We start from the raw sequence: 26,612 nt of genomic DNA on the forward strand, positions 1-26,612 counted from the left end.
CCAAGAAGCAGAGGAGGCACCACAGGAAGGAAGGGGCAGGTATAACCTTCAAAGTAGGCCCAATCTCCCAAAGTTCCAGAACCTGTCAGGTTTAAAGGTCCCTTACAACTCTATTTTAATTGATATATAATATTTAGAGATATACATGGGGGTATAGTATGGTAAATATATATATATATATATATATATATATATATATTTATATATATATATATATATATATATATAGTTGTTGTTGCTGTTTTACTTTATAAAGAATTTTCATAAGCCACAGTTACACTGATACCAAAACCACACCAAGACCCAACAAAGAAAGAGAACTTCAGACCAATTTCCCTTATGAATATCAATGCAAAGATACTCAATAAAATTCTCACAAACCAAATCCAAGAATATATCAAAATGATCATTCACCATGATCAAGTAGGCTTCATCCTAGGGATGCAAGGATGGTTCAATATACAGGAATCCATAAACATAATTCACTATATAAACAAACTCAAAGAAAAAACCATATGATCATTTCATTAGATGCTGAAGAAGCATTTGAGACAATTCAACATCCCTTCATGTTAAAAGTTTTGGAAAGATCAGGACTTCCGTCCCACACCTAAACATAGTAAAAGCAATATACAGCAAACCAGTAGCCAACATCAAACTAAATGGAGAGAAAGTTAAAGCAATCCCACTGAAATCAGGAACTAGACAAGGCTGGCCACATTCTATCTATTCAATACAGTATTTGAAGTTCTAGGTAGAGCAATTAGACAACAAAAATTAAAAAAAAATCAAATGGATACAGATGGGAAAGGAAGAAGTCAAAATATCTCTATTTGCAGATGATATGATAGTATACTTAACTGACCCCAAAACCTCCACCTGAGAACTTGTACAGTTGATAAACAACTTCAGCAAAGTGGCTGGATATAAAATTAATTCAAACAAATCAGTAGCCTTCCTATACTCAAAGGATAAACAGGCTGAGAAAGAAATTAGGGAAACGACACCCTTCACAATAGTCACAAACAATATAAAATATCTTGGTGTGACTCTAACCAAACAAGTGAAAGATCTGTACAACAAGAACTTCAAGTCTCTGAAGAAAGAAATCAAAGAAGACAGCAGAAAATGTAAAGATCTCCCATGCTCATGGATTGGTAGGATTAATATAGTAAAATATCATCCTGAGTGAGGTAACTCAGTCACAAAAGAACACACATGGTATGTACTCAGTGATAAATGTATATTAGGCAAAGAGTGTGGAATACCCATGATACAACTCATGGACCACATGAAGCTCAAGAGGAAGGAAGACTGAAGTGTGGATGCTTCAGTCCTACTTAGAAGGGGGAAGAAAATAATCAAGGGAATTAGAAGCCGGGAAGGAGTTAGGAGGAAGAGAAGAGGAGGAGGGGAAAAAGCAGGGAAGAATCAGGTATGTGAGGAGATGTACAGAGGGCCAGGAAATTGAACAGAGGTGTATAGCAATGGAGGATGGGGAACTGGAGGCAGCAACCAGAAAGTACCAGATGCTAGGAAAGCAAGAGCCTCCCAGGACCCCACAGGGATGACATTAGCTGAAATACCCCACAAAGGGGAGGGAGTACCTGTCAAGATCATATCCAGAGGTTAGGCATGGCTCGCCTGTTAAGGGATGGGACCACCCACCCATTTCCAAAATTTTAACCCAGTATTGCTCCTGTCTAAAAGAAATACATGGACAAAGAGGACATCCAGAGACTGCCCCACCTGGGGATCCATCCCACACGCAGACACCAAACCCAGACACTTTCAAGAATGCCAAGAAGTGCTTGCTGACAGGAGCCTGATACAGCTGTCTCCTGAGAGGCTCTGCCAGATCCTGACCAATATAGATGTGAATGCTTGCAACCAACCATCAGACTGAGCACAGGGACCCCAATGGAAGAGTTAGGGGAAGGACTGAAGGAGCTGAAGGGGCCTTATCTGGCATCAATGGGAGGGGAGGCCCTTGGTCCTGTGAAGGCTTGATGCCCCAGTGTAGAGGAATGCTAGGGTGGTGAGGCAGGAGTGGGTAGGTGGGTGGGGGAGCACCCTCATAGTAGTAGGGTCATGGGGATGGGATGGGGGTTTGCAGAGGGGAAACTGGGAGAAGAGATATAACATTTGAAATGTAAGCAAACAAAATATCCAATTTTTTTTTTTAAAAAAAGAATCTTCATACCGTTTTCAACAAGTTGTCTGACTTAACTGGTTACCAGCAGTGTGTAAGAGTTCCTCCCCCTCTCTGTCCTCACTTCCTCACTGCAGTGCTCTCTTCAGTCTTTGGGGCAGTGACCATGCTAACTGGGGTGAGAGGATAGCTCACGGCTTTCAGTTGCACCTCCCCAGTGACTAATGATCGGCCATTTCTTACTACACCGGCCAGATCCCCGCACGTCTTCTTTTGAGAAGTATTCATGCATGTCATTTACTTGTTTTTTGAAGTGGTTTTTATGCTGTTGGGCTTTTGTCTCTTGTTTTCTGAGATTAGGTCTCACTAGATAGTCCAAGCTTGCCTCAAACACACAGCCTTCTGTCATAAGACTTCTAACTACTGAGATCACAGGCAGGGGCTACCAAGCCTGGCCTAATGCTTGGTCTTTGGGGTTTCTTATCTATTCTGCTGAAGCAATAGGCTACAAATGTTCTCTTTCACCCTGCAGTCTATTCCTTTGCTCTTCTGTTTCCTTTGCTCCACAGAAGCTACAGTAAAATCTCTTTTTAATTCCTTACACTTACCAGGATTACCCTAGAAGCCGACACAAGGATGATTAAATTCCCCACAGGCAAGATACTGACTGATACCACATTGTGCTGAATGCTGAGGACTAATAGGCTAATCTCCAGTTCTCTAATCTATCCCACACATCTCAAGCCTACAAGGGAGCTATGTGCTTACCAAGAGTCAACAGGCTTAAAATTTTCTGTGCTGGTTATACTTATTATTGCAATTGGATGGCTAAATTCGCATATAATTTTTAATAGTATATGAAGTCACTAAATATTAACAAAAGAATTGTTTCTCTGGACACTGAATGATAAAGATGAATTGTTAAATTATGTTTGAGACGACTTTAAAAATGAGAAAAAATTATAAGAAGTATAAGTGTTTGGCACTCTGATGGCTTTAAAAGGTATAGAAAATGCCTAAAAAGCACAGCCAACACAAGAAATATAATGTTGACTCCTGTCAAGAAAACACACAGACAAAAGTGTTCCCTCAGAGTGAAAGTTTGCAAAGTCGTATTATGTGGGGCAAGTTAAAATATGTAAGGTACATGTCATATTCATGACATTTTTAAGAGCTTTCTCAACTAGTCAGTTAATTATTCATCCAGTCATCCCTCTGACACTGTGGAGTCTTGGTCATCTCAGACGCCACATCTATGACAGGTTTATATAGTTCCAAACATATAGTGACTAAAGTAACACTGCTTTAGTCCGTTCAGCCTGACTCAGCCCCACCATGTGACATCCATTTCCAAATATCAATTCCACATTCAAAAGATAAAACTGTGTCATGAGATTTCTTGGAGGTCTGTCCAATTAACATCACATGGAGAGTTTCTAGAACTCAAAAAGAAAAAGACAAATAGTTTAAGATTTTTAAAAAAGTGAGGAAAAGTGACAGTGGCAGACAAGGGTCACAGAGCTAAAAACTCAGTTACGCTCAGCATCACCAGAGGTTTGGAACACAGCATCGCCAGAGGTTTGTACCTCTGGTGACTCACAATGGCTTAGCATTGAAATGACTCTCATTGTCTGGTTTAGGCAAGGTGTAGGCATCAAACTGTTGCCAATAATTTCCCTTGAGTCATAGAAACAGTACATTTATACACATGTATACATTTTAAGCTGACAGGCTCTCCAACCAGTTTAAACATGGTTATAAAGAATGGGAAAGTCTCTTGCCAACTTGTGGCACTTTACTTATCCTCAGACACAACGGTGGGATGAGGACACAGCAACAGGCGAGCAGCATCACAGGAGTTAAGAACATGCTCTCTGAAGGGCAACGTGAAGGAGGTCAGTGAGCTGGCTGTGGCTAATGTTCTCTCTATCGTAGAGCAGGGTTAGAGTCCGGGAACCCTGGCACAGGGCTCCAGATCAGGGCATGGCAGGAGCTATGGTGTTGAGGAGGAGCGACGTTGCTCCCTTCCCCTATGCTGCTCCCTTCCCCTATGCGTGGCTCTTTCTCTCACTCCTTTCACAAGCTCCAAGTCTCACTGGGAGGGGCAGTTGCATCTCCATCACATGCTTCAGACTTGCTGATATTTGATCCCTCCTGACACCCAGACACCCAGATCCCACAATAAAACAAAGACCCAGTTTCTTGTATCCTAGAACCAAGGACATAATGTGCTATCTATACATTAAAATGCAGATTTCCCAATAAAAGGCAAACTGTTTGACTTAGAAAGACTGACTGGGATGGAAAACAATTCCAGCTGGTTAAATTTTGGCACTGAGGGGAGAAAAAAAAAAAGCCTTGTCTGAAGATATTTCTTGTGTCTGAGGCCAAAATGTTAAAAGATTCATGGTGAGCCTCCATGCCCAAGATTGTGGCCTGAAATGGTTCAACATTAGTCAATGAACACAACAGTTAAGTGTTGATGTCTCCTCTTCTAAAATTAATACTATTTTTTAGCTGATCTAGGGCCAGAACAAGACACAGCTGTATCTTCTGAAAACTTTCTGGGATACTAATAGTACATTAAAGTCACAAAAGGCAATAACCCCCCCTTCCTGGTTTACATTTGAAAGAAGAGTACAAAAAGGCACAAGTCAACTACTCCAAGGATCTTCCAAGGTGGTTCTGGAGTAAGACCATACATTTCTCCCAACCGTGTACCAGGAAGTGCCTGCGGCAGCCTCATTGTGTCTGGATTCCTCTAATTCCCCATCTGAGACATTGGAACATGGGCTACTAACAGGAGCCATCAGTTTGTTAGTGTTTTGGTTATATCTTCTGTTGCCATACTTGGCAGGTTGAGGGAAATGCTGACAAAAGCAACTTAAAGGAGAAAGGATGTGTCCTGGCTCAATTCTTGAAGTCACAATGCATCAGGGTGGGGAAGTGACAGCCACAGGGCTCCAGGCAGCTGGTTACCTTGTACAGTCAAGAAGCAAAAGAGTGGGGAATGCTTGCGCTCAGTTGACTGTCTCCCGTTGTATACAGTCCCAGCCCTCAGAGAGGTGCCACCCGCAACAGTCAGATAGTCAAACACCAATTAGCCGAATCAAAATAATCCTTCACAGACAGGCCCTGAGGCCTGTCTCCAAGGTGATTCTAGATATCATCATGTTAATGATTGATATTAACTATCATAATCAGTTTTCTGTTTCTATATCAAACACCTGGGAAAAATCAACCCAGAAAGGAAAAATGATTACTTTGGCTCACAGTTTTAAAGATGGCAGTCCTTAATCAGTCAGTCCCATTACTTAGGGCCTTTAGAGGTATATCACAGCAGGAGCCCATGGTGGATACAAATTCACTCAATTCATGGTCACAAAGAGAAGAAGGGAGGGAGGGGGCTGGAGTCCCACTGCCCTCTTCAAAGCTACATGCCCAGTGACAAAGGACCTCCCATTAGGCTCTACCTCTTAAAGGTTCCACTGTCCTTCTAACCAATTAGTGTTGGTTGCCAATTAGCCAAGATCTGGAACCTCCAAAGGGACAAGCCTTCAGGTATGGATGAAGGATTATCTGAAACAGGTTGGTTTGGGGTATCACTGTGAGCCATTATTTAGATGGAAAACGGTCCATCCAAACGAGAGCTGCACCGTCCTTAGGGCTTGAGCCCTGAGCTCCATATAACAGTGGAAGTTAGCTGAGTGCAGGCAACCATAACTCTCTGCCTCCTGACTCTTATGGCCAGGAGCTTCACGATCGTGCTGCCCTCCATGCCTTCCCCACTGTGATGGGCCATATACTCAAACTGTGAGTCGAACCCTTTCCTCCCTTAAGTTGTTTTTGTGAGTGTATCTTGTTGCAGCAAGTAACAGGACATAGCCACACTGGAGATCACAGCCTTAATACATATCTTTTGGAAGACACATGCTCCATACTATGATAGCATCATCTCACGGCATCACAGGGAGCAACTGAGTTCACTTAAGGTGCTGCCATCCTGGTAGTCACTCCAATGCTGCTTATGAGAAAGAATGGCAGGACGTGGTGAACACGGTGATGTTGAGGAGCCAGACATGGCAGCTGCTGGTTGTGAAGGCCACGAAGACAACATTTCATCACCATATGTTTCCCCCAAGTTGTGACTCAGTCACCTTGTGTATTTGGTCCTTTATATCTGGCTCTAACCACAAATCTCTTTGTGACAGGCCTGTAAGGCCATCCTAGAGAGACAGTGTTATAAGGCATCCATGAAGAGTCATCTGCTCCCTCGTTTCTTCACTTGCTGAGCATTCATTATGGGCGAGATAACTGGAAGGTTCTTCATGTTAGACAAATATGGCAGACCCTGTCCTAGTGAGGTTCAGTTACCTAAGATGGAGGTAAGCATCAATACAGAGTAACACCCTGCCAAGATAATAACGGCTTTGGCTCCTGTCCCTTGAATGTGAGCAGGCTTATCCCTGTGTGGACCAATAGATTACTGAAGAAGTCACAGCGTGAGACCTCTAAGGCGGGCAAGAAGACAACACAAAACTCACCCGGGTCTCAGTGAATAAGTGTGTCCCTGTGGAGTCACCTTCTCCAGAAACTCAGCCACCATGCTGTGAGGAAACCCCAGCATCAGGCAGGTGATGCTCGGATAGCTTCCCTGCTTAGCATGGCCTTCGAGGCTAGCCCCCAGAGGGTGGTAGGGAAGATCTCACATGATCCTAGCCTGTAGCCATCTGAGTCATCAGCCACCTCGTCCCTCTTCTTTACAAATTAGAGCATAGGCCACTATGTGTGAGGTAGTTTGTTACCAGTAATGGAGACCTAAAATAATCCCTAATATACCAGGGATATTCATAGCCAGCCCTAGTAGCCTCCAGTAGGGGCTTAAGCATCAATACAGAGTAACACCCTGCCAAGATAATAACAACTTTGGCCCTTTTAAATTTTTACCCCTCTTATCAAGTTTGCAACACCTTCATTTATTCAACATTGAATAAATGTGTGCTGGTGCTGCTCTACCAAAGGCATGATTTTAATATTGCATACAGACCTACAGACCTCTCCTTCAATGGTCAAAGCACAGAGAGTCAGTATGTTGGTGGAGTGCTCAGTCATCTGCGGGACATCCATATCACACGCTCTCCCCAAGGCTCAGGGAGCAGCCCAGAAGAGAAGAAAACTAAGAGCTGGGGTGGGAGGGTGGGGGGTGGGGGTGGGGAATCAGTGTCTTCTGCATATGATAGCACTGCTGCACTCATAGACTTAACAACCACTGTGGTTGTCTGCACACGACCATGCTAGAGACACCCTGTGTGGCTGGGATAGGGGCTGATGAGCTGGGAGAGGAAGAGTCAGTTTCCTTTAGGAATGTGGTCCCTTGCAGATTAGCCATGCTCCAGAGGATGGCCCTTCACTTATTTGTTATGTTGTATACAACAACAGCAGCAGCAGCAGCAACTCAAAGTTGGAATATAAATATAAATAGAAATTATGTGTGTGTGTGTGTATGTGTAATTTATATATGAGCTTCTCAAAAAATAAATAAGATATTATATTTTAAAACAATCTTTGCCTGGGGCCAGCACGATGGCTCTGCAGGGAAAGACATTTGCTGCCAAGTCTAAAGACCCGAGTTCAAGCTCCAGGACCCACACGGTGGAGGAGAGAACCAACCAAGTTGTCCTTTGACCTCTATGTGCACACCACAGCAAGCATGTATCTACATCTGCATCCCTACATGCACAAAATAAGTAAATACACAATTTTAAATTATTTTTTTAAAAAATTGATCTCAATGGGTTCACTGTGTAGGAGGGAAAGGAGACAGAAAAAGTGAGGTCAATAAAATAAATCCATGCTGGATAGGAGCTGAAAACGAGAAGAAACTACGTCAGCGAGCACATGAAAACCAGTGAGGCTGCCTCCGTGGAGAGCGTAGCCGGGGAGAGGCTCCTGAAGGCGACTTGAGTGAAGTCTGGCCAGAAAGGCCTGAGGCAGAGAACTCCAGGCCCCAACTAGCTGTCCTCTCTTCAGCTCTCTCCCCATTATCTGCTCGCACGTGGTACCCACACAGACCTCAGGACTGAGTCTCCAGCGTGTCTAGCAGCAGTGGCTCTCTGAGAAAACCATCCCATATCCGAGCTGTTTGACAACACGGAACGAAAGCAAAAGAGGAGGGTTGTAGCTTTTCACCTGCCAATGCTTTTCTTGGACTGCAACCCAAGGAAATGATACAACAGAGAAAACAAACCATTTGGATAAAGATAATCACAGTAGTTGGGTCATAATAGTGGAATAAACACAGTAAACCTTAATTGTAGAACAATTTAAAAAGAGCACCATAATGATAGCTAAGGCTTTCTGAGCACTTGCCATGTGCTGAATACATTGGAAGGGGGCCGTGCGCATTGTTGCATCCTTGTAACACACATGTAAACCAAATGGGTAGTGGCATTACCTGTTTCCTTAGAGATAATCTTCTTCAAGATCCTACAGAGATCTACATGGCCATTTGATCTTAAAAATTTAACTCTCAGAGAGAAACTTAAAGCATTTCCACTAAAAAATCAGGGACAAAAATGAGGCTGCCCGTTCCCTTCCTATCTATTCAATATAGCTCTGGAAGTTCTAGCTAGAGCAATAAGAGACATTAAAGGAGATCAGGGGATACAGAACGGAAAGGAAGAAGTCAAGGTATCACTATTCACAGATGGTATGATAGTATAGATAAGTGACCCCAAAAATTCTACCAGAGAGCTCCCACAGCTAATTACAGCTTTAGCAAAGTGGCTAGACACAAAATTAACTCAATTAACTCAACCACAAATAAAATAACCTTGGTGTGACTCTAACCAAGCAAGTGAAAGATCCGTATGACAAGAACTTCAAGTCCCTGAAGAAAGACGATGAAGAAGATATCTGAAGATGGAAAGATCTCCCATGCTCATGAATAGGCAGGATTAACATAGTGAAAATGGCCATCTTACCAAAAGCAATCTTACCAAAAGCAATCTACAGATTCAATGCAATTCCCATTAAAATTCCAACACAATATTTTATCATCCTTGAAAGAGAAATTCTCTACTTCATATGGGAAAAAAACAACAACAGGGTATCCAAAAGAATCCTGAACAATAAAAGAACTTCTGAGGGAAACACCATCCCTGACCTCAAGCTGTACTACAGAGCAATAGTGATAAAAAACTGCATAGTATTGATGCTGAACTCATTGATCAATGGGATCAAATCAAAGACCCAAATATAAACCCATACGCCTATAGACAGTTGATTTTTTGATAAATAAGCCAAAACCATACAATGGAAAAATGAAAGCATCTTCAACAAATGGTGCTGGCTAACTGGATAGATACATGTAGAAGAAGTGCTTGTCTACATGTGGGTCCCAAACAACTGCAGTGGGGGCTGTCCCCAAAGCTGCTGCCTCTATGTGGGACATGTTCTTCTAGCTGGGCTGCTTTGTCTGGCCTTGGTGGGAGAGGAAGCACCTAGCTACAAAAAGACTTGAAGTGCCAGGGTGGGCCCCCATCTGCTCAGATGAGGAGGGGAGGGGGACGGGGAAGGATTATGGGAAGGAGTGACCTGGAGGGGGGCAGTGAGTGGGATATAAAGTGAAAAATAAAAAAAAAATTAATTAATTAAACTTAAAAAAACTTTAACTCTCAGACAATCAATCATCTATAAAATGGTAACAAGGGCAGGAGGCCTTAGTCTGGCGTGGGCTGGGTGGGCTAGAAGCAAAAGTGTCTTTACCTCACTGACTTACTGCAGAAGAGGCAAGGTCATCACCCCCAGACAGCTGTGCCCAGGGAACTGTGACCTCAGCAGAAAGCAGAGACTCCTGATCACTGGCAGTAAGAGGGGCTTCTCCTTGTTCTTCTATCAATGGTAGTTCATGAGGGTGATAAGTATATGGTCAGATCCAGGAGTCCTGGCAACACCCAATTTCATCAGGTACATAACTGGCTCCATCAATCTGAACCTGGCATCCCCAGGTTCTCGTTTCTTTGACAAGCCTTACTGAGTGACAAGCCAGGAGGTCCAAAACAATACCCGGGCTCCTGTTTACAGAAAACTCAGAAACCTAGCCCTGGGTCACACCTGTCACCCTTCAGCCCAGAAACACCCAGGGAGAAGAAAGGCAACCATCTTGTATGTCCACATTCTATTTGTGTGAGGGAAAGTAACCATCCTGTATTTCCACGTTCTGGTTGTATTAGTCGATTTCCTTCTCGATAACAAACATAACCAACTGTAAGATCGTGACTCACAATTTTGGAGCTCTCCGGTCCTCGACGGGTTGCCCCCACTGCTTCTGGCCTTTGGTGAGGCAACTATTTGTTTTGTAGCCAGAAACAAGAAAGAGGCAAAACACTGGTCCAAATTATAGCACGGTTCTGATGGCTTTCCCCTTCAGGTTTTCTTTCCATTTGGTTGCGGATCTCTGTAGACTCTTGTCTATCATTCCCGGCCCCTCCCCTGGCCCAGGTCAGAGGTCAAAGCAAACCCGATAACAAAGCTGGGAAGCTGTCGGCCTCTTTCTTTTATAGATGACTGAACTGGAATTCAGAGTTGTTCAATTATATGCCCAGGGTCACTCACCCAGTAAGTTGCTGAACAGGATTTAGTAGCCTCAACCCTTTCCTTTTAAAATAGGGCGTGTGTGTGTGTGTGTGTGTGTGTGTGTGTGTGTGTGTGAGTGAGTAGATCAGAGGACAACTTTGAGGAGTGTTCTATGGGTGCCAGGGACTGTGTCCAGGTCATCAAGTTTCAGCAGCACGTGCTTCTTACCCGCTGACCCATCCCACTTGCAGCCCCAGACACCCATCCTATCAAGCACATTCCCCCTTCTACCGGTGGCCCAGATTGTATAAGTGTGAGTGTCATTCAGAGCCCACACAGGCCAAGCGCCCATGTTCTGCCTTCTCTCTCACACAGCACACCCTTGTGTTGAAAGGAACAGCAGCCCTAGAAAGGCCCCATCAAACCCTCCCAGAAGCCAGCAGAGGCTGGCCCTGGGAAGCCCACATGTGTGTCCATGGTGCTAACCGCACCCCTCAGTGAAAGGGGACATAATTAGAGGGCAGGACCCACAGACAAAACTTGAGTGATGCTTCCAAAATGACAAGCTGTCTGGGTCCAACTCTTTTGCCCACCCCACCCCCCATTTTCTACAGGCTCCCATGTCTGCAGAGACTTGGAGGCAGAGAGACTACACATGGGTGTAGCACGTCCCTCCAGTCACAGCAGCTAGGCTGATGGGAGACATGAGGTGGCACCGTTGTGGCCCTGGCTGAGCGGCTCATGAGCTACGAGACAGACCAGGATGTTCCAAACCTGGTGATGTTCATCGCTGGGACTCATTTCCCAGGCTCGGCAGATGAAAATAATCAAGATAAGACACGCTGCCGTGCTTCACAGCAGGTGTTGGCAAAATCCTGCTGAAAAGTCCTGTTGACTTTTCTTGAAAACAAAGCATTATTAAAACACACCCATGCCTATCGGGTATATAGTCACATGACTATTGTCACGCTAAAGTAGCCGAGGGGGCAAAGAAGGTAGTCTGCGAAGCTCAAAATACACACCATCTGTCCTTGACAAACACGTCCCTCATCCTTCCTCCAAAGCATCAAGAGAGAATCCTTTAGTCACCCAAAATGCAGCAACAACAGCTCCCTCCTTCGTTTTCTACAGACTATGTTGGAAGCAATGACACAGGGACCTCCACCTTTGGGGATAGAAGGAAGAGCGGCCACTGTCCCTGTTCCTTCCTCTGACCTCACTCACCCACGGCAAAACAGGGAATCCCTGGGTGGTCATCACTGAAACTTCCATTAAATGTGTCTACAAGCAGGAAAGTGCTTGTACACCTCTGTGACCACGGCCCACCCCTGCTGACCCAGAAAGGAAAACCCCACAAGTACTAGAAAAGAAGGTGTCAGCTCAGCTCAGCAGCAGCTTGTACATGGAGAAAAGACAGAGCAACTACAAAACAGAAGAAATAACAGAAGAAACCAAGGAAATACACAGAAAATCACGGGGGAAAGCAATGAAAACAAGAGCTGAGTCTTTCAAATGACCGATAGAAAAGATGGCTTTGAGATAGGTTAATAGAGACAGAAAAGAACACATAAACCACAAAAACCAGGATGAAGGATGAGTCAGTGTAACTCCTAAAAGCATTAACAATCGAGTAAGTGCACACAAGATTCTACCCTAGAGAAGATACACAAATTGCTCCGAGGGTACCAATTGCCGCAACCCACACGAGAATGTACAGCCAGCCAGACTGGCCCCGTATTTTTTAAATTTGTTACAACCATCCTATCAAAAGTTACAAAACACCCCTGATAAATCCTACCCAAAACTTCAGTAATAAGTTAACAATTTTATACACACTCAGAAACTGGAAGGGAACAGTACTCAACCTGTCTTACCCTGCCACTGAAATCAGACAAGGATATCACAAGAAACCTGGATGATGTGCTTCCCAAGTATAGACACAAAAACACCCTCGACCAAATGGTGGTGAGCTGAGTCCAACACATAAAAGTACCAACACAGAGTGGCCAAGTGAGGTTCACTCCCAGAACACGACGGTGGTTCAAACATTGGCAAATCAACTAACGTTCAGCATACCAAAAGACAAAGGCAGGACTCGGAGAAGCCATGACCAGGCAAAGGGTGAGTGACCTAAAGGCTTAATTAACCTGAAGCCCACTTTTTAAGTGAAGAGTACTGAACACACCTCTACCCACTTCCTTATTTATTGTCTCTGGTTGTCTTCTCACAATAGTGGCTGAATTGACTCACTAAATATAAGCGATCTACAAGGTTTGAGTAAGGAGCTGTGCTGGGACCTGACAGGCCACACACAAAGTCTAACATATTTACTATGTGGCTACCATGGCTTGTTCTTCATGCCCACAACACACTGGCATCAAATGCAGGGGAGCGGGGAATTGCCCTCACTCCATCCAAGTCCCGAGACTCCAGACAACAGCCGGGGATCCTGCCCCTCAGTTCAGATCTCATCCCACTTACCTGAGGTTGCTGCCTCAGATCACAGATTCATTCTCCATGGTCAGATGCCAGTCCAGTCCAGGGCCTGCCGCAATTCTGACTGGTCAGCTATTAAAAAGCAAAACAAAATATACTTCCTCTTCAGGCTCATTAATTTGCTACAACTGCTCTAAGAATTCAGGAACACTGTTTACAGACATTTGCAGGTTTATAAAAAAGGATATAATGCAGGAATGGCCTCGTGGATTAGAGACACAGGATGGCTGTGTGAGAAGCCTGGAGCCAGCATGCTTCTCCAGGCACACACACACACACACAACACACACACACACACACACACACACACACACCACGTCAGGATCTACCAAGCCAGAAATCGTTCAAGCCCCACAATTTAGAAGCTTTTATGGAGACCCCACTACACAAAATGATTGATTACAATATCTCCCTTGCCATTGGTGATTAGCTAAACTGTTAGTATTTCTCTCCTCTCGGAAGGTTAGAGAGCAACCTTTTAATTACATAGCTGGTTCAGTTGACAATCTGCTCCCAGCCTGCATCTATGCAAAGGTAGAAGTATAGTTGGAACATCTTTTGAATAACTACCACTACTACAGACACGGGTCTGACCCAGACACTCAGGAAAACTGTAGGTTTTATCTGACAAAACTGGAGGTCAAGGCAAAATACATATTTATTAAATATCACAAGATCACACTGGTCCATGACAGAACTAGCTTTGCCAGCTCACAGAATAAAGAAAAGCAATATATGACAGTCTCAACACTCCACCCCAAAAAATACTTGAAAAAAGTTCATTTATGATTTTTTAAAAATGAATCTTAACAATATAAAAAATAGAATCAAACATCTTCAACCTTATAAAGGGCATGAACAAAAGTCCCACCTCTAACACAGTACAAAGTTACACAAGGCTAGATGCCTGGCCCCAGGGATGACACAAGCAGTGACTTATGTCTCCGTCACTTCTGCTTAACCTTAGACTGCAGATCCTAACACATAAACCTGGGACGATCAATGAAAGTCAAGTATCAGGATTAGAAGAAATAAAAACTTGTCTTTATCAAAGATGACATTATTATCTACAATGAAAATCTCTCAGCACTTACAAATAAAGTACTAGCTAATAGACTTTTAAATGTCACATAACCTGGCAGTGGCGGTACATACTTTTAATCCCAGCACTCAGGAGGCAGAAAAGCAAGTGGACCTCTGTGAGTTTGAGGCCAGCCTGGTCTACAGAGCAAGTTCCAGGACACCCAGGACTATACAGAAAAACACTGTCTTGAAAAACCAAAAGAGAAAAGAGAAAAAAGAAAGAGGGGAGGGTAGGTAGTAGGTTGGTCATTTAATACAAGATCAATTACCAAAAAAAAAAAAAATCAACTCAAAAAAGAATGCCCAGAGAAACATGTTAGAGGCAGAGAAGTAAGTGAAGGCTTAAGTTTGATTCTATCCTGTAGGCTCGAAGACTATGCAAATTAAGCATTTTTGGTCAGCTAACTGTAATTAGGTACCAGTTACATTAGATCCCTGAATACCGTATGTGTGTGTATATGTGCATGTATGCCAAAATTTAAGTTTGTAAAATTCTGTTAAAATATATTCTTGTAATTATAAATACTAGTGATAACCAATCTGAAAATAAGATTTTACTAAAAGTTATATTTTTAAATTGTACGGAAAACATACAATGCATATGTCTAGAATCTAAGAAAGTACATTCAACATTTATATGATAAAAAGAAAAGAACACTGGGGAAGAAACCATATGATACACAAATCATTAGAGAGAGATGGCTAATGGGTATACTGCATATACCTATTCCATACCACCACCACCTCCCCACCACCACCACTCCCCCCCCCACACACACACACCATCAAGATATAAGTTCTCCTTAATGTGAAAACACTGCTGATTAGCACACTTGCAAAGTGGGTGAGCTGGTGCACACCCAGCAGCAGAGCCAGGCGGTCTGCTGCACACTGGAGACTTAACTGCACAGGGAACTGCAGGCTAGCCTGGGTTGTTGCAATAAAGACCTGCGGTCTACTTTTCTGTCATCATGATAAACACCCTGACAAACGCAGCTTAAAAGAGGAAGGGGTGCTTTGGCTGGCCATGGCAGGTTACAGCCCAGCTCTGAGAAGCGGCAGGGAACTGAAGCAGCCGGTCCTACCTCATCCACAGTGAACGTCAGACAGTAATGTATGAACAAATGCTTGCCAGGGCCTAGCCTGTGGTCTCCGTTTCATGCAGTCCAGGATCTGCTACCAAGGGAAAGATCCTATCCACAGTAAGAAGACAGATCTTCCATATCATGAGCAAAATCAAGACAATCTCACCCATTGGTTAAGAGTGTTTGTTTCTCTGACAGAGGGCCAAGTTTACTTCCCTGCACTCACACTGGGCAGCTCACAAAAGCAAGTAACCCCCAGACCTCCAGGGGATCTATCGCCTTCTTCTGGCTTCCACGGTATCCATACACAATGTGTACACACACACACACACACACACACAGAGAGAGAGAGAGAGAGAGAGAGAGAGAGAGAGAGACAGAGACAGAGACAGAGACAGAGACAGAGAGACACTCTCAGACAATCTTAGAGGCTAACCTTAATCTAGACAATGCCCAGATGTTTGCCTCTAGGTGTAGTTACAAGAGTATGATCAGACCCTGTCTCAGAAAGATAAAACTAACAAACAAACAAATCCAACCCATCAACCAGGGAAACAAGAAAACTTCCAGCAGGATTTTAATGTAGACATCCACATGATAGTCCTAAAATTTATCTGAATAGCAAAAGCTCTAGAATCGCTGAACAACTTTGAGAAGGAAGTCAGTTGAATCAACTTCATGATTTTAAAAGATCTAATAAAGGTACAAAGGCCTCGATACTGTATCAGTGTAAGATAAACATGGAAAGCAGTGGGAAATACTCAGCTGACATCCCCCCACACACACATGCTCAATTCATTTTCAACAAAGGTACTACAGGGAGGGGCAGTTTTTCACTACAGTAGACAACTAGATATTCCTATTGAGAAAAGAACTCGAAAGTCTTGACAAGCATATAACAGCTCAAAACTGAGCCACATCAGACTTAAATGTAAAACCTGAACCTGTTAAGGGATGGTCTTGCCCACTGTGTATTCAGACGCTGACTTCTGTAAGGGGAGATCTGGGTGCAGTCTGGATTTTGTTATTGTCATTATTGTGAAGCATTTTCTTGACTCAGTATTTTCTTTTTTCTGATTGGTCAATAATGAGTTGATTCAGCCATTAGCTGGGTGGGAGAGGAAAAGGTGGAACTTGTGCATCCAGAAAGAGAGAGGCTTGGGTGAGAGAGAAGTCACCCTGAGTAATTCACCATGAGGCGTTGGCAGTGAGCAGGTCGCCAGGGGAGACACTGACAGAGCAGGAGCAGCCAGGGCAAGACAACGTTGGCAAGTGATGGGGCACATGGCTGGGTCGTAGGCAGCCCAATCAGATTAAATCAGGATTAGAACAGATGAGTATCTGCCCAGCTGCAGTGCAAAAAGGTCACTAATAAATTAATAAAAGCTCATAATTAACCAGATCTCCATCGTTCATGTGGGAGAAAAAACGGGCAATAGAAAAGCTCTCCAAATTATATTTATAGGAACTGTAATACATATTAAGAAAATCCTAACACACTCACATCGTGTAAGTTAGATACTCTGGCTTCAGCACTGAAAGCACATTTTTAAGATTAATAGGACTTGATCAAAAATTAAAGTCACCGGGCGGTGGTGGTGCACACCTTTAATCCCAGCCCTTGGGAGGCAGAGGCAGGTACATTTCTGAGTTCGAGGACAGCCTGGTCTACAGAGTGAGTTCCAGGACAGCCAGGGCTGAGAACACAGAGAAACCCTGTCTTGAAAACAAAACAAAACAAAACAAAATGAAATGAAACAAAAACAAAAACTAAAGTCTCCTGCTCTATAAGACAGACATTGTTAAGGGGATTTTAGAAGCTGTCAGTTCTAGACTAGCCAGGTTTGAGTGCCCTCAACTAAGGTCCTCTGTCTTCTGACCTGCCAAGGCCTCACTTCACCGCGGCCACAGCTACACAGCTATACGAGAATTGACACCCTCTGTTATGATGGACTGTACCTTCTCAGACCAGGAGCTAAAACTTCCTTCTTTAAGATGATTTTTTCCAGGTATTTTATCACAATAAGAAAATAATATAAGCATAATGATTGATGATTGATTTTCCAAAGTCCTTGGTTAATTTTCAGGACATCAACTTTTAGCAATATTATTTGCTTATTTATAGAAAAACCAAACCCGTGAAGGTGGGACTTTTACATTCAGAAACAAAAAGGGGCTCAGGCGAGAGAGAAGAAGAAATGTAGAGAAAATGCAGCATCTTTCGGTGTCTCTGAGAGTGGTTCTATTCATTACAAAGATGTAAAGGTGTCAAAAATCAGAGGCTTATACACAATTGGGCAAAGAAGGCAAAAACAATAGTTTTATCTCACTTGAGACACAGATGCAACAACCCAAGATAAAATACCACACAGTCAGAGACAACATACTCCAAAAACAAACAAAAACAGCAACAAATCTAGATCTTAACCAAGTGTCTGTCTTGGAACAAGGATTGACCAGCATTTAGAACTCATGAACACTGATTGCAAAAAAACAGCATTTCATCTCACAATCATGTGTGATTCTGACAGCAGAGTTCAGAGGGATCTTTATATTTTAGTTTTCCCAATGTTGAAGAAATGAAAATGCAACTCTATGAACAAAATACTTGGATACTGTTTAAAATGTGTACATCAGAGGAGACGCTCCCTCCCTTCCTCCCTCCCTCCCTCTCTTCTTTCTTTTTACCTAGCCAGAGTTGGTTGGTTAATTCTGAGGAATTATTGCTAATACACAAATCAAAGAAACAACGACATCTTGAAAAAAAAAATCCAACCATGATTGAGCCCCATCTTTGGCTGCTCTCAGAATTATCCAGGGAGCTTTGTGAAGACAAACAAAAACAAGACAGGCAAATATCAGAGAGTCCCTGGACCCACTGAGCCAGCTGGGCTAGAAGGGAGACATTATTATACAGCTCTGGAACCCTGCTGTAAGGCCTAGGCATCATCATACCTTTTCCCGGAAGAGTTTCCAAAGTCGTTATAAATTTTTACCATGGAAAAAAATCTAATAAAACAGTAAAGCATTCCACAATAATATATGACTTGTCACCTTCAATTCTGCAAGAACGGATTGCTCCAGATGCTGAGGCTGAGGTCAAAGGCAGCCTCCACTGCTGTCAAGAATTGGAAACTCAACTCATTTCTTGAACAAACAGTCAAGGATAGAAGAATTTAACAGGCGAAGAGACACGTGGAGAATGTTCCAGAAGAGAATGCACTAGAGAGCTGAGGTATTCACTAGGTGAAGGCTGTTGTGGGACAAAGAAGTGAGTGTGTGGACATGGAGAGAGACAGGGTGGAGGTGGAGGTGGTGCTTCTGAATTTCTAAGTGAGGGACCAGAACCAGAGGTTTCTGACGATGGGGTGGCATGGCCAGACTGTGCTTTAAGATTCACAAAGCAGAGGCTGGAGAGATGGCTCTCAGGCATTAAGAACATGGGCTGCTCTTTCAGAGGATCTGATTTCAATCCCAGCACACACTTAGTGGCTAACAATCATCTCTAACTCCAGTTCTGGGAATCTGATGCCCTCTTCTGGCCTCCATGGGGTTCTGGGAATCTGATGCCCTCTTCTGGCCTCCATGGGCACTGCATGCATTCGATATGTATACATACAGACAAAACACCCACACACACCCATAAAAGCTAATAACCATTTAAAATAAATAAAAATAAAAAGCATGACTTTTAAGGAGTCTACAGCTTCCATTTTGTTTGGTGCCAGTTTGTACCCATTCCTCTGGTTTAGGAGAGGACATTGATCATCCTACCCCATTCATCACCGTCATCTATCAGCACAGACAGGAGAGAAAGACGGTGGGTGATTATCATTCCTTGCTCATGCAAGGTCAGGTGGGTGTGTCTCCATTAGTCCAGAGCTCCACAGCTTAGAGCATGGAAATAAGCGACAGCAAACGAAGCACGAGAGGAAAGCACGGAGCCCCCAGAAACCGACAGACTTCTGTGGGACCGAAGCTTTGCTGAAGCCATAGAATTCCCTCTCATTATTTTTTTACTTGGCATAAAAGTGAATTCACACCTGGAATACTCTGGGCAGAAAGGAAACAAGCCCAGAAATGAAAATCATTCACAAAATAAATCTCAGGAGAAGCAGACATGCATGGCTGGGTGAACACCATGGGGGTCAAAGGTGTCCAGCCAGGTTCCAGCAGAGAAGAGGCTGAGCCCTTTCAGACTCGGAGCCAAGTGGTCCTGACTCTCTCTCCTGGCAAACATCCATCTGCTCTCTTCCTCTGAGGCCTTCCCCACACTGCAGCCCCTGAATTTCTTGCCACCTGACACTCTTTGAAATTCTGTGCTGTTCCTGTTTTCTGTTTATTCCATCCCTGGCAACTGTTTCCTCATACAGACATCCCCAAGTCTAAAAGGGCTAAGACCCTTGGCTTTATACTCATCCACACAATAGGTGGAGAACAGATATCTAATTATGTTTGCTGGCTCATTTACAGGTATTCCATGGACATGATGAATGCTGTTCAATGGATTATAATAATAACCTCTCTTTTTCCATTCGGTAGTTAAGCATGTATGCGTGGGTGAACACGTGTTGGCACACATGCATATTGTGGAAACTAAAAGTCAACTCTAGGTGTCTCTTCTCAGGATCCATCCATCTCCCTTGTATTTTGAGATAGAAAGTCTCATAGACCTGAAGATCACCTAGTAGGTGGCTGGCTACTAGGCAGGGTAGCCATGAGCCCTAGGGATCCCCAGTCTCTGCCTTCCCAGTGCTGAGATTAATGAGCCCGTGCTGTTTTTTAACCTGGTTTCTGGAAATGAAATGCAAACTTTCACACTTGTGAGGCAAGCATGTCACTAACTGAATTGTTACAGCCCTGGCAATTTAATTTTTGAAACTGCCCTTTCGTGGTGGGATAAAGACACCGCTGTACCCGAGAACACCCAGCCGGCAAACAGGACAGGACAGATCTGAACCTATGGTTAGAGTTCACAATGCACCTGCCTCCCGCCAGTTTTCTGAAGAACTTTCTGTACTTTAACAAAAAAAGAAAAAGGAAAAAGAAAATCATTAATTTCTCAAAACAAAAGGTAAACAGCTACATTTTTACCTCCATATGTGCCCAAATTACCTGTGTCCCCTAACAAGTATGCGAAGTAATTTCTAAGGCCCGGGCTTAACAAATTAACATTAGATCTGAGGGCCCAGAGCCACAGGGAAAATCAAGCTGCAGATCTGAAAGAAAGGGAAATCCTCTCCTCGCGCCCTTTCCTTTGTCCAGGGGGCTTTGGGTCTCCAGAGGGCTGTGCACTCGAGACCCAGGAGGGAGGAGCAGAGCTGGGGTGGGCAGAATGGGAAGGCACAGACCTACCAAGAGTGGGGGATGGGACAACACTGGAAATTTGAGAAGCTGGATCTACACAAAAATTCCCAGAGCTCCCTAGTGGGGTTCCCATTGTGAGCATTCGCCCTCAGACACCCAGGGACAGTGAGCAGGAGGACACTGAAAAGAAGACCCCAGGGAGCATCTGAAAAGCCAGCCTCTCTCCCTCAGTCCCTGAGCTTCCAGCAGCAGTTCCTGCTGACCCCGCCCCGCCAGGCTGGCTGTCATGCCACAATGCTCAAGTGCTACAGCCTGGTATCTGAGGTGCAGGTACCAAGGCAGAAGGGATGACCTCCTGACCTGTGGTGACAAACCAGGTCCGACAGTCCTGAACACGTGCACATGAGAGCTGCGCTACTCACGCTGTGAGCTTTCCCCAGAGGAGGAGGAGGTTGGCAACTAAAATTCAAATCGGAATAATGACAGGCACCTGCAAAGCGGGAGCCGTGGGAGAGATGTGACAGGCAGGCAGACTACTGCCTGGCACCTCATGACTCCTGTGGGACAGGAGGCTGGGAGAGCAAAGGGAAAGGAAAGAAGTCATGTGACACCGGGGCTCACTGCAGTGACATTGCTCTGTCTTCAGACTGGATGACTACTCGATGATTCCTTGGTTCTGAGCCCCCATGACAACCAATTGATCCTAATGGGTCCCAAGCATCCGTGTGTGTAAAGTCTTCCATGCAAAACGGGCCTACCTCTTGGCTTCTGTGCATATCCCTTGTTGGCTAGAGGTTTATCTTGAGAGTGAGTCGTCCTTGGTGTTCCCAGAAAATGCACTGAAGAGATTACCAGTCAGGACCAACACTCTTTTCTACCAAGTACCTTGCAAAGGCCTGTGACCTATAACCTGTGACCTGGCCAGACAAGCCTTCTTTGAAGACTCCTCCTTGCTCTGTAGTGACTACAGCCGTCTGTCTACTGTGTTCCAGGTAGGTCTACCTGGTCTTACTAGTTAGGTCAGCCATATCCCAAAGTCCTGATTTCATTCGTGTTCTCTGAGATCTAGCGCCTGGAAAACAGTTTCCAGAGGAAGGGGTCAGGAGTCTCACACACAAAACCTACTCTGAGGACCTGAGCTCTGTCATGCCCACTGCCCAGGTGTACCCTTACCCCTACCCCAGCCACCCTCTTCCTCCACTGCCCATCATAGTGCCTCCCCAGTACCCTCTCTTTTACACACACACACACACACACACACACACACACACACACACACGACTTAATAGAGGCTAGTACAAGCCTGTAGCACAGTAGGGCGTTTCTGCAAGCTGTATGATCGCTTCATCTTGATACAAAGGCTCCTGTGCATGTCCCCAGAGTACAGCCATTCTCCCACCCGGTACCAAGTGTTCAAGAAGGTTCCTTCTAGCCTTAGCTTGGGTTCTTGGACCCCTGAGGGTAGGGACACTGGGACAAGCTCACTCTGGACACAGGCAGGACCACTTGACTAATCTAGGTCACAGAAGTCAAGGCGCAATTCTTTCTGGGCCAAAACAGAGAAGGCTAAGACAGGGAAGACAGTGAAAACAGTTGCAAAGGCCAAGAGTTTGACAGACAAGAAAAGGGTAGCTGAGGGGAAGGAAAGGAAAGGTTTTAGGAACACAACGCCACATTCCCCTCCCCGGCCCACCCCAAGACTACCTAAAGCTTTAGAGTAAAGTTGTGCATTTTAACAACAAGCAAAGATTCTTCTAGGGCAAGGAAGGGCAACACACCACATCTTCTGGGAGGGGAAAGAGTTTCTCAAGCAGGCTCTGGAGAGCTGAGGTAGGAGGGGCTGCTGGAGAAGGGGAAAATTCATATACCCCAGTCTTCGCATTGAGTAAAGGAATGGTGAGCCAGCTCTCCACGCTCTAGTCCCATGTCCACTGCCAGGGTGCACCCTCACCTCAACCCAGCTCCCTGAAAGCACAATAGCTAACTGAATTCCCTTTAGACACCAATGGAGCAGGATCTTTCTCTTTATAACACAGCAAAATATTCGCACCTCAATTTTATTTTAAAAAGCCCAAACATTCTCCTCAACAGTATCTTCCCATCTGCCGGGCAAGTCTTAGAAACTCAGTTCTTCGGGTTTTGAAGAGTTTCAGATCCCTAAGATCCAGAGAAGGGCATTCTATCGAAGCCACTCCTGGAGATCAGTCTATCCCAAACTTCTCTAAAGCAGGCATCTCTAACAAAGTCCCTCAGGAAAGCGCCCCAGCTAACCCGAAGGAAGGCAAAGTGCAAGGCGAGACGCGGCGGCGGCGGGCTCTGAGCGGTGCGAAGAGAGCGAACCGTCCACGTCCCAGCATCACACTGGTGGTGGAGGACCGGGCGGTCATCAAGCCCTCTGCAAAGGCCGGGGTGGGGGAGGAGTCATCCTTTTGAAGCTAATGTCCCGCACACACCCCAACTCTTGCCGTTCCTAGGAGCCATTCCCACCGGGAACCGGGTGACCCTGGCAGGATAAAAGCGCGGGCAGGTTCACTCACCGGCACGGCGACGCGCAGCCACAGGCGTCGGGCCCCGCGGCCGGTCGGACAGGCGCTTCGGGAGCTGGACGGGCTGCGAGTGCGGAGGTGGCGGGCAGGCGGGAGCGGACCGAGCCGGCGGGCGGCAGCTCGGCTCTCTGAACTGGGAAAGCTCCGGGCGCTGCAACTTTCACGCGCTTATTTGCATGTCATTTGCATGGAGCTCCAGGAATGGGCCTGCCACCCAGCCGCCACGCCCACTCCTGCTGGGACTCCAGCGTCTGACCTGGTCCGGACCAGTCCCCTACCCCAGACAGCCCCAGGTCCTTCCCAGTCTGTGCCACACAGCAGTGGTGCTCCTGGTTTTTGAGTTTTATTTTTGCATCTCTTAGAACTCTCACTACAGGCAAAAGAGCATCACTCATTGGAAAATTAATTTTTTTTCTCTCTGATACAGCTGTTAACAACACCAGACCAATCAGCACACACACACACACACACACACACACACACACACACACACACACACAGAGAGAGAGAGAGAGAGAGAGAAAGAGAGAGAGAGAGAAAGAGAGAGGGAGAGGGAGAGAGAGAGAGAGAGAGCACGTATACTGAAACATTTTTATAAAGTTTTCTGAAAGACTTAACTTTCAAAATTACATTACATGCAATTTCCTTTCTATTAATGACAAAAAACAAATTACGTAGGCAGGATAGCACAGTCATTTAAAATTTGAATTCTGGAGTTGACTTTATTTGCTTCTAGCTACAGACTTTTGGACAAGTTATTTAACATTTCACAGGTGATGCCAACAGTGCTGAACAAGCAATTGCTGGTAAATCTGAAATGTGCAAGTTTGAACCGAAACTACTTACTGAGAGCCTTACTACCTAGACCTTCAGAAGGACAGAAAGAAGCAGAGGCCGTTGAAGGCAGAGAGAATAGTGAGAAAACAAAGAACTGCAGGCTGAGCCCAGGATATCCCAGCCAACCCCTCAGGGTATCCAGACCCCATCCTAGAGCGGTTTCTGAATCTACTTTCTCCAAAGAAAATCCAACCTTGGTGTTCTTTGAAGCATCTTCTTGCTGGGTTCTGTTTTGAGAAAGTCCCAGAGGGAGAGAACTGAATTTTAGATCTAGTTCTGATAGAACTGGCCCTGTAGGCCGATAAGGTCCAGTTGACTCTAGTCTTCGATTTTCTAATCTGTAAAATGATGTCAGGTGGGCTAAGTTTCAGGGCTGGGGCGGTGTCTGTGGGATGGTTTTCCAGCCACCTCTCAGTGCTGAACCTTTGGTCCACGGTTTCTCTGACATCTTCCCTTTGCTATGTATCTTCACAACAATTTGGGAGATGCCTTCAAAGTCCTCTTAAAAGTTGTTTGGGGCTTGCCTTACATTTTGCTTAAACTTAATAGGAAATATTTTCCAGTTTCCTCTGGGGTTGCTTAGTTTTACTTTGGCTTGGTTGTGTTGCTTGTAGAGAATACCGAAGACGAACTGGACAGGGTTATGAAGGGACCATCCTGCAACCACTACCCAGATCAAGAAAGACAGCTCTGCGCAGCTTTGATGCCACACATCTTCGTAACTCTGGCACCCGAGTGACTGAGGAAGGCCCTGAACTACATGGCAAAACATGTCCTGTGGATCTGGAGTCTCCACATCTGGAGCAGCCTGATGTGGACACTGGGGACACTACTCCAGTGCTCTGCAAGAGCAGCTTAACCTCTGAGCCATCTCTCCAGCCCTTGTTAAGTTTCTTAATCAGTTATATCTTCCAAGGCTGCATCGTGCTCATTTCTTTAACTTGATGTGTCTTTAGCCTTTCCCTACAATTGATCTGTTGAAGAACTTGAGGCCTCGAGTTTCCCAGAGTAGGAACTGCGTATTCAACGTGATCTAGGCATGGTGCTAATTGCAAACCGGCAGCTGACCCAGACTTCATCAGACTGAGGTTTGATACCTTTTCATAAGATTGTAGGTGGTGATGTGTCTTTTCACCAAAAGACACAGGACATTTGCGTTTTGCTTGTGTGGTTGTGTTAGGGGGTAGTAGTATAGTGTGCTGTGCATGTACACCTGTGTGTGCAGGTACATGTGCATGCATACGTAGAACCCAAAGGCTGACATTGGGTAAATTTCCCTAACACTTTCTATCAATTTTTATTTGTTCTTTTCATTTTTCTTTTTCAATTTAGGGTTCTCTGTGTAGCCCTGGATGTCCTGGAACTCACTCTGAGGACCAGGCTGGCCTCAAACTCAGACATCAGCCTGGCCTGCCTCTGCCTCCTTAGTGCTGGAGGCTTGCACCACCACCACCTGGCCATCCACCATATTTTGGGGGACAGGTTATCTTACTGAACCCAAAGCTTTTGGATTCAGCTCTATTGCCTAGGCAGCAAGCCCTGGGAGCCCTCCTGTCTTTGTGTCCCAGTAAAGGGTTTACAGGTGAGTACTGCCAAGCCTATCTTTGGACCTAGGTGCTTGTCTTAGGGTTTTTATTACTACCATGAAACACCATAACCAAAAAGTAAGTTGAGGAGGAAAAGGGTTTATTTGGCTTACACTTTCATATCATAATCCATCATTGGAGGAAGTCAGGACAGGAACTCAAGCAGGCCTGGAATCTGGAGGCAGGAGCTGATGCAGAGGCCATGGAGGGGTGCTGCTTACTGGCTTGCTTCCTCTGATCTGCTCAGCCTGTCTTCTTATAGAACCCAGGACTACCAGCCCAGGGATGGCACCACCTACAATGTTCTGTCCCCTCCCGCATTGATCACTAATTGAGAAAATGCCTTACAGTTAATAAGTTGTAAGGATCTCATGGAGGCATTTCCTTAACTGAGGCTCCTTTCTCTGATGACTCTAGCTTATGCCAGGCTGACACACAAAACCAGCCAGTACAGCACTTGGGATCTAAACCTGGATCTTTGTGTTTCCACAGCAAATGCTTTGCCAGCTGAGCCATCTTCCTTGCCCTGGCTTTTGTTACTTCTTTTGGTTTAGCAGTGAACACACAATTCCTACACTCATTAATTTTGGGGGGGGTTACAAGTATAATTTTCTTTGTATTCATTAGCCAAATACTTTTATGAGGAAACACTTCTTATCTACTTGATTACCTACACTGAGGTAAACTCATACAAAAAGAGCTCGATAAATATTTTTTTTTCCTTTTAATTTACTGGTAGATACAACAAATTGGCTATTATCTTTTTTTGGGTGGGGACACGGGTGTCTGTTCCCTATTTTTTAAGAATATATGATGCCTGAATGGCTTAATTTGTTTGTTTGTTTTTTTTACTTTGTTTTTTTAAATTTTTTTTTAATTTTCAAGGCAATGTCTCAATACACAGACTAGGATGGTCTCAGACCTGGCACATGATCCTCCTGCC

The 26,612-nt window shown here is 44.7% G+C and overlaps 1 protein-coding gene across 4 annotated transcripts in view; it reads right to left on the reverse strand.

Moving 5' to 3' along the window:
* The window catches only part of Mylk (myosin light chain kinase), a 255,320-nt gene extending 231,994 nt beyond the window's left edge, over window positions 1-23,326 (reverse strand). For 2 of the 4 annotated variants that reach the window (XM_052159227.1, XM_052159225.1), the window contains exons 1-2: window positions 23,238-23,324; window positions 13,211-13,297 (exon numbers count right to left, since the gene is read on the reverse strand). The gene's annotated coding sequence lies outside the window, so the exon portion shown is untranslated. Of the gene's footprint in view, window positions 1-13,210; window positions 13,298-23,237 lie in introns of all 4 variants that reach the window. The other 2 variants (XM_052159226.1, XM_052159228.1) reach the window with 2 other exon arrangements.
* Between the last annotated feature and the right edge of the window lie 3,286 nt (window positions 23,327-26,612).

This window comes from Apodemus sylvaticus, chromosome 15 (assembly GCF_947179515.1).
Source record: "Apodemus sylvaticus chromosome 15, mApoSyl1.1, whole genome shotgun sequence".
NCBI classification, from domain to species: domain Eukaryota; kingdom Metazoa; phylum Chordata; class Mammalia; order Rodentia; family Muridae; genus Apodemus; species Apodemus sylvaticus.